Below are 9513 nucleotides of genomic sequence, written 5' to 3' on the forward strand. Positions count from 1 at the left end.
TTTTTTAAATGCCAGGGTAGAAACACATTGGTGGGCTGATCAGTGAAGATCAGCACAGGATTCAAATGGAGAAAATTTTTATTGATGTTTTTGTAATAAGAGAAAGACAATACTAATAGTTATTTGCAAAGGGGGAGGGGATGTTTTCTTGTGATTGGTTCACAATTCAGACAAGGGACAGGTTAGTGAGCATGCCTTTCAGCTGCTATCAGGTACTCCATATATCCATTATGAGGAGATGGATTTAGTACTAAGGAGGTATGATTAGAGCACATGCAGATTCCTGTAGTTCCCTCCTCTGGATACTTCCCTAAAAGCTGGCTGCTCAAAGCCAAAGTCAAGAAAGGTCAAAACATAGGCTCACTTCAGTATGATTGTTTCATTAATGACTGATTTTACAGAAGTCCCTTGCTTATGCTTGTCACCATCTATCCCCAACCAACTCTATGTGTACAATGTCTCCTGTATTGTGGATGAAACACTGAAGTGCTGACCCAGGAATCAGTAGTCCTGAGTTCTAATGCTATCTCTGTAACAATCTGTGAAACATGAATGTTATTTCATGTCATCTCTGTACCATAGTTCCCCCCTTAGGGAAATATGCAGAAAAAATGTTCTTGTCCTGATTTTCTCAGATAAAATAATCTGTACATCAATAAACAGTAGAGCCTCAGTTTACAAGTAACCTGGTTTACTATGCCTCCCTGGACAAGGTGCAAGCCAGAAGCTGCTGCTCTCCCTGTTGAGATGTCACCATGCGAAGAAGGCAGAGTGGGGAAAGGCTCTCACTCTTTTTCTGTAAAGTCAACTGGCAATCCTCAGTTATCCCCTGCCCCAACTGGTATCCTGCCTCACCAGCTCCCAAGAGATCTTTGCAAGAGGTCCTGACCTATCTAGAAGGTAGTTCAACAGTGTCCCAAAATGATACCCACTCCTGTCAGTCAGCACCCAGTCTTTGGTGTCTGTGAGTCCCCCCATGCGGCCACTGAGCACAGCTCTGAGTATGGGGTCCTGCTTGGTCAGGGTCTGCAGTGGGGTGTAAGGGAGCCAGCTCCTCACTTTCAGCTTCACATACTTGCTACTCAGAATCAGTGGCTAGATATCCTAGGCGGCCCCACCTATGCCTATGGCCTTGAGGGGGGGAAGTGTGGTTTACAAGGACTGGCTGTGACCTTGGGCTAGGGACCCCAAGGGAGGGTGCTATCCAATGTGGCTGTGAGTGGCAGCAGCAGAAGCAAAATCCCTTCCCCCATCCCAGGCCCAAGGCCACCCCTGGTCCCCTGACCCCAGTCATTAGCCACAACCTCTGACCCCGGTCCTCAGACCTCAACACTGTCTGGGAGTCCTTCAGTTCCCTACCCCACCTCCCCCTACCCCCACCCTGCCTCCCTGTCTTCTCCCTCATGACAGCCAAGCGACTCTTCTCAAAGGTAAAATACAGGTTAATTTGTTTTATTTTCAGTTTATATTGTGTACTAATCATTGTTATTGGATTTCAGGTGCATTAGGGACAAAAACTTACTTAAAATTATAAATAATTTTTTATGAATATTTTGGGGGAGGTGGTACAGATCATCTCACTTTACATTGTTTCCTATGTGAAAATTTGCTTTGCAAAATGAACAAATCACATGACTTACAGAGTCTACGAACAAATTAAATTCATAAACCGAAGTTCTACTGTATTTTAAAAAGAAATTTTATACTCAGTTTTATCCAAAGATAGATGGACAGATGGATGGATGGACAGATAGACAGATGGAGATATTGCTTACTATCAAGAGATTCATACTCAAAAGGAACTAGGCTATGTAATTGAATCAGTAAGAACACTTTGGTCTGATTGCTATGAGGTTCTTGAGGGTCCATGCCAAAAACCACTTAGGAATAGGCTCTTCGGGCGCAATTTTAGATGTGAGACTTGGGCAGTTCATCTCTTAGAATTTAATCATATTAGAAGAATCATTAAAAGCAGAATGGAAAATAATGAGAAATGTCATCTTCACCAGGAAACTATAAACTTAAACAAAGAAGGATGTCTAAGTTTCCATAGTAAATACTGATTTCTCTTTACTTCATTAATTTTTGGATTTCAACATTTTCCTTTGGAATCAATAAGATAAGAATGATTTAAACAAATTCTCAGTTATTAACTGTTAACTTTAATCATAGGTATATCAATACAATTATCCCAGATATGTATGAAGGATTTTTCACTTTTCAGAGAACTTTGCAGATATGTTAACGTATATGAGAGTAATTCAAATTTGAAATCTACAAAGAGCCATTCAAGGCACATCTTAATTTTTTTTTCTATGAAGTTTCAAGCCAAAGTTCTATGTGAATGATTATCTTCTCTTTTCTGAATTTTGAATCCTTGAGAGAATCACAGATTTTAGAAATGCCAAAGATCTTTGAGATCTCTTGGATCTCAAACAAACATTGTCCATGCCAGAGCAGTTCATATTGTAGCAGCAAAATATTTAATGCTTACCTTTCTCAGGTGGGAGGAAATATATTATCACATTTCTTTTGTGAAGATTGTTGAAACAACAAATCAAAGGCAATATGTATATGCATTTATAATAATTACCTCTGTACCATAAGCTGACCCTGGTAATAATGTCAACTTCTAATGATGTTGACTCTTTTCAAATCCACTGGAACTCTTTAGGTGCAAATGATTCCTGACCTGTTCTGATCAGAAAGAATAGCTTTCCTCCAGGCCACTTTTAATTTTTTAATTAGAGAATAGTTTATTTCCAAAAGTGAGTTCAAAGTCAAAGATCATCATATTGTGTAGTCATTTAGAGTCCTGGGACTCACTGGTGATGTTATTAAAGCTCTGGGAATAGAATCAGGAGACCTTGGATCCCAGATGCATCTTTACTGTAGATTAACTTTGTGAATACTAGGAAGTCCTATTGTAAGTCTAACAATCTGGATGCTTGAATAATATGAAGTTAAAGATGCTTACACATCCTTTCTCCTGAGAGAATTATTAGAAAAATTATGTAACAGATTTAGGTTTTGGTAATGTGGGATATTATCCAGAGTATCAATGACCATGAGATAGAAAAAAGGATTTGGGGTAGAAATTCCAAGAATCCAAACAAGCAGGAAGGATAATGGAGATTGGAAAATAATTGACAAACATGTAGAACCAAAAATAAGAATAAACATGTTTTTAATAATAATGATCCCCATGTATTTTGGTAAAATTTTCTTCCTGTTATTTGCATTTTAGGTGCATATTCCATAGTAAGATAGCTTGTTTGAGGCATATGAACATTTGAATCCTTTGTTAAATTAAATCAACATGTTTTGCAGAAGGGGTGAATGATTTTACAGACATATCAATACATTTGCCTTCTTATAATATCTCCAATCTTAAATTTCCACTTCCTATATAATTTAACGTTTTGGTAAGAATAGAGATACTACATATTTCATTTCCTTTTTCTTATTTGATTTCTGTTTTTGAAAACAATTTCTTCAGATCCCTTTACTTCTTGTCTATTTAAGGATTTACCTTAACCTTATAGGAGTGTCAGTTTCTTTTAGATATCATACTTCTATTATAGATGATTAATGAAAATATGTTATCTTCCGCTAATGATATTTCTTTTAATTTTAAAAAACTTTTTTCAAAGTCCCAAACTTTCTACTTTCCCTATCCACTGATTTTTTTTTCCTTGTAAGAATGTAAAACATTGAAAAAATTTCAAAGAACACAGTCACACTGTATTTTTGTATTCTGTAATCATAACACAAATGTTTTAACTGAGGAATTTATATTTGATCCTAGGAGTAATAGAGAATGACTGATGGTTACTATATTGGGTAGTGCCATGATCAAATATGTGTTTATGGAAATTATGTGACAGATAGAGGCTGGTTTGAGGAGATAGTGACTGGAAGCAGGAAATTAGTAGGTTATTTCATTAGTCCTTACAAGCTCTAATGGGAATGCAAAATTTTACTTCATCTTCTGTTAATCTGGGCAATTTATATTTTTGTAAACATTCATCCACTTCAGTAACATTGTCAAATTTCTGGGCATACAATTGGGCAGAGTAATTCCTAATTATAATTTCCTCTTCATTGAAAGTAAATTCACAGTTTTTATTTTTGATACTGTTAATTTGATTTTCTTTATTTTTTTAAATCAAATTGACTAATGGTTTATCCATTTTTTTGTTTTTTCATAACATCAATTCTTAGCATTATTTATTAGCTCAATAGTCTTCTTAATTTCAATTTTATTGATCTTTCCTTTGGTTTTCAACATTTCTAATTTGGTATTTATTTGGGGATTTTCAATTTATTCTTTTTCTAGCTTTTTCAATTGCATGCCCAATTAGTAGATCACCCTGTTCTCTATCTTACTATTCATGTAAGCATTCAGAGATATAAAACTTCTCCTAAGAGTCACTTCCACTGCGTCCCATATGTTTTAGTGTATTTTCTCATTATTGTCATTCTCTTGAATGAAATTTTTATTGTTTCTATGATTTGTTGTTTGACCCACTAATTTTTTTAAATTAGATTTTTTTTATTTTCCAATTAGTTTTTATTCTATCTTTCCATAGCCCTTCATTACATAATTTTTTTATTGCTTCGTGAAATAGCACCAACACAATATCAATAGCCCTGATCATGACTGTAAATATGATGGCATAGTTCTCAATCACAAAATATTTCAGACTCTCTACATAGAAGACAGAAGGAAAGCATTTATTCAGATATCAGAAAACCAAATCCCAACACTAGGAAACTGAATATATCAGAGCAATATAGAAGTTAATACACCACAGAATTCACATAGAAGTTAATTCACAGCTCAGCAGAGAACCACATCATCCTTTAGCCTTCCAACACTCACAAGCCTAGCTATTTCCTTGGATGCATCCTCTCCTTCCTCCAGCTCTTACTGCTCTGACTTCCACCTTCTTGTGGGCTCTGTTCCACCCTTCAGCAAAATTCTCCCACCACAGGCTCCACGTGATTACATTCAGCATATTAGAGGACAGGAAAAATCTTTGAAACAAAGAAGGTCTTCAAATTCCCTTAGGCTTATGAAGGGGCAGGGAAGATCATCAACTTCCAATAACCATTATACATGACTGAAAAAAAGAAAGATGCATTTAATATTTCTCCCTTTCTGCATTGGATTGTGAGGTTCTTATATGCTAGTACATACATTTTTGTGTATGTGCCATGTACCACTGAGAAGAAGGTGCATTCTTTTTAATTCCCATTCAGTTTTCTCCGGAGGTCTCTCTTATCTTCCTTCCCTAAAATTCTATTCTCCTCCTTAATTCCTTTCTTGTTTATATTGAGGTAAGATTTATTGAGTTTGGAGAGGGGGAAGTTGAGGTCTCTCACTAGTATAGTTTTGCTATCTGATTCTTCCTATTATTCCCTTAACCTCTCTTCTAAGAATGTGGATGCTATACCACTTGGTGTATGTGTGTTTGGTAATGATATTACTTCATTGTCAATGGTGCCTTTTAGTAGGATAGAATTTCCTTCCTTATCCCTTTTAATTGGATCAATTTTTCCTTTTGCTTTGTTTGAGATTAGGATTGCTACCCTGCTTTTTTTTTTTTACTTCCTCTGAAGCATAATATATTCTACTCTAGCCTTTTACCTTTACCCTGTGTGTATCCCCCTATTTCAATTATGTTTCGTGCAAACAAAATATTTTAGGATTATAGTTTTTAATCCATTCTACTTTCTGCCTCTTTTATGGCACAGTTCATTCCATTCATGTTCACAGTTATAATTACTATCTGTGTCTTTCTCTCCATCCAATTTTCCCCCTGTTTATGTTTTTATTTCTCCCTTCTTCCTTTCCCTCCTCAAAAGAGATTTGCTTCTGACCATCACCTCCTTCAATATTTCCTCCCTATCAGCTCCCCTCCATTTTCTTAACTTTATCCTTACTACTTCTTCCCTCCCTCTTAACTACCCACCTGTTTCTTTCCCCTTTCCCCTTGTATGGCTTATACAGCAAGTTAGATTTCTATATTTAACAAATTAGATTATCTTTCCATGGCCCTTTATTACATATAATTTTTATTGAATCATGATTTAGAACCAACACAATATCCATATCGCCGACGGCGATTGTAAATCCTCCTTGAACCAAATTAGATGAGAGTAATTTTTTTTCTTTTTTAAAATTTTTTTGAGTAATTTTCAAAAAATGCTCTTCTCCCTCCCCTCTTTCCTCTCCTACAAAAAGTTTTTTGTGTCTCTTCACATTAGATTCCTATTCTTAACTGTTCTTCACTCCTTGAATGAAAACCAATAAAGTAAAGCTCATACAGTGCTCATCTCCCTCCCTTCATTCCCTCTATTCTAATATGTTTTTGTGCCTCTTCATGTGATGTAACTTATCCTTTTCTGACTCCTCCTTTCCTCTTTTCCCATTAAAATACTTTTGCACACCTTAATTAGGTTTTTAACATCATATCAGTTAATTTATAACCACACCCTCTATCTACATATATCCCCTGTAAATGTTGTAATGATTATGCAATTGTCAAGATTAAGAGGTATCATCCTCCCATATAGGGATGTAAACAGTTAGCTCTTGTTCAATAGCAAGTTTGTGTATGTGTGTATGTGTGTGTGTGTTTCCTTGTTTACCTTTTTATGTCTCTCTTGAGTCTTGTATTTGAAAATCAAATTTTCCATTGATCTCTGGTGTTTTCATCAAGAAGGTCTGGAAGTGCCTATTTCATTGAATGCCCATCTCCTTGCCTGAAAGGTGTTGCTCAATTTTGCTGGGTAGTTGATCCTTGCATGTAGTCCAAATTTCTTTGTTTTAAGATATATCATATTCCAAGCCCTCTGATCTTTTAATGTAGAAGCTTCAATTCCTGTGTGATCCTGACTGTAGTTCTGTGATATTCAAATTGTTTCTTTTTGGCTACTTGCAGTATTTTCTCCCTGTCCTGATAAGTCTGTAATTCGGCTATAATGTTCCTTGTATTTTTCAATTTGGGATCCCTTTCAGGTGGTGATCAGTGGATTCTTTCAATGACTATTTTACCCTCTGTTTATAGGACTTCAGGGCATTTTTCAGGCTCTTTTTTTTTAAATCATGGCTTTCCAGTAGACCAATAATCCTTATATTCTCTCTATGGGATCTATTTTCCAGGTGAGCTTTTTGATTTTGTATTTGTTCTTTCTTTTTTTTTTTTGGCTTACACTGGAAGCATGAATGGGTTATTCAAAGCACAGAGTTAGTAGTAAAGAAGAATTGTGATGCAAGTAGGGCTAGATATTGTCCTATCTTCTAATATTCAGTTTTCCAAAAGCTTTGGTGTAACAGCAGTGGAGTAATAGAAATCCTCAAAGGATGAGTGTTTAAGGAAAATGAAATTTTATATATATATATATATATGTGTGTGTGTGTGCATATATAGCATATATAATATATATGTGTGTGCATATATAGCATATATAATATACACATATACACATATATACAAGTATATATACATATGCATACATACATGTGCATATATACACATATATACATGCATGTGTGTATCTCTGTGTGTATAATTTGGAATTCATTATAATGATTGCAGTGATTCCAAGACTCCCCATAGCAGTGATCATATATATGGCCAAGCAAACAAAAAAGAAAACTATTAAGAATTCTGGGTAGTCTGAGAATCCCAAGAGAATGAATATGACAGCAGCACTCTTGATTTCTGTCACAGATCATCATGGCTAAAGTTAAAAAAAAATTAAGTAAATCCTGAAAAACAGAATAGTACAATGAGAAGGACATAGGTAGTGAAACAAAGGTAGGTTTACCTAAATTATGACAATTACAGGTCATTTAAAGGAATTAAATGTTCCCTTGATGAAAGGCAATGTTTCTTAATAGATAAAAGATCAGTCAGAAGGAATACCTTGTCTCTTACACATACTCTTCTGTGACCTTGGATTAACCACTGAATCTCTTAGTAGTCTAGAAATCTCTTTAATATTTTAAGTTACAGTTCAGATACCAATCTACTTTAGAAGAGTTGATTTCAAAAACTAAGCCATTTATAGCAAAGAAGTTAGTGATCTAGATATAATAATACTGATAATAATTTATGTTTGAAATTGTTTATTTAAAATGCAAATCAAATCAAATTGTGTGAGAAATTAATAAGGAATGGAGGAGGAAAAGGGGAAATAAGAGGGTCTCATGCTGGAGAGAGAAAATAGGAGATTAGGGGAGAGAAGAGGAGAGAAGAGGAAAGTTTTCCAAAATCCTGCATGCTCCTTTAACTTCATTTTTTTCTTCTCCAAATTTCATACGTTTTTTTCTTCATTCATTATTTAAGTTATTGTCCATCCACACATATTTATTAAGCTCTTACAATATGCTGAACCCCATCTTAAGTACTGAAAATGTAAATAAAGGCCAAAATTCAGTCAGTTTCTATTTGCAGACATATAAAAATATCTATAGACACATATTGTTGTTGTTTTGTTCAGTCAATTCAGTAATGATCAAAACTTCTGTATCATATTTGGAGTCTTCTTGGCAAAGATACTGGAGGGGTTGGCTATTTCATTCTCCAGTTCATTTTACAGATGAGGAAACAGATGCCTAATTAAGTGACTTGTCCAGGGTCACACAGTTAGTAATTGTTTTCAATCATATTTGAACTCAGAAAGAAGTCTTCCTGACTCCAGGGCCATCACTCTATCAATTGTGTCACCTAGCTGTCTATTATGTATAAACATAAACACACACACACACATACACACTGTAGTATGTAGTATAAATGAAAGATAATCTCAGAGGGCTCTAGTAATAAAGAGGCAAGAGAAAATTAAATGAAAGAGTGTAAAGCCAAGCACAACCAGGTTTCCAGAGGATGACTTTTGTGAACATCTTTCAAGGTTCTAATTATATAGTATACTGAAAACCCTATTTATTAAACAACAAATCAGAGTAAAACCTTCACAGAAAATCAAGGTACATATTTCAGAATGTTATAACTTATCACAGAAAACCAAAATACAGCATTCACCATGTCATAACTCAACAACTTATCACTAAAATGGCCACATAGATTTCACCATAGTGGTCACATAATTTTGAACAAAGTACAAACATTTAGTAGATCCATCACTTAGTAAGTCAATCATTCAATCATAAAGTACAAAAGGTCAAAGTCCTCCACACATGGGGCACAATAAGTTACAAATCAGTCACTACTCAGTCATCAGTCACTATCCTCTTAAGGGATAGTGGAAAATACACAGGCTATTGACCCCTTGGTCACAAGTAAATTGCAATTTCATCACTACTCAGTACCCACAGAGAGGTCTTTTCTTCTTGACAGAGAGCATGCTTTCAGCTTCCATGATTCCTCATCCTTTGTCCCAGCTCCTGACCAAATCAAACCAATTGCCACCTTAGTTCAAAGGTAGACAGCTCCCAGCTCCTTGTCAAGCTCTCCATGCAGTTCCTGCACCACATTGGAG

The sequence above is a fragment of the Petaurus breviceps genome, unplaced genomic scaffold (assembly GCF_028583685.1).
Source record: "Petaurus breviceps papuanus isolate PSGF00001 unplaced genomic scaffold, PetGlider_PUasm1.0 188, whole genome shotgun sequence".
NCBI lineage: Eukaryota > Metazoa > Chordata > Mammalia > Diprotodontia > Petauridae > Petaurus > Petaurus breviceps.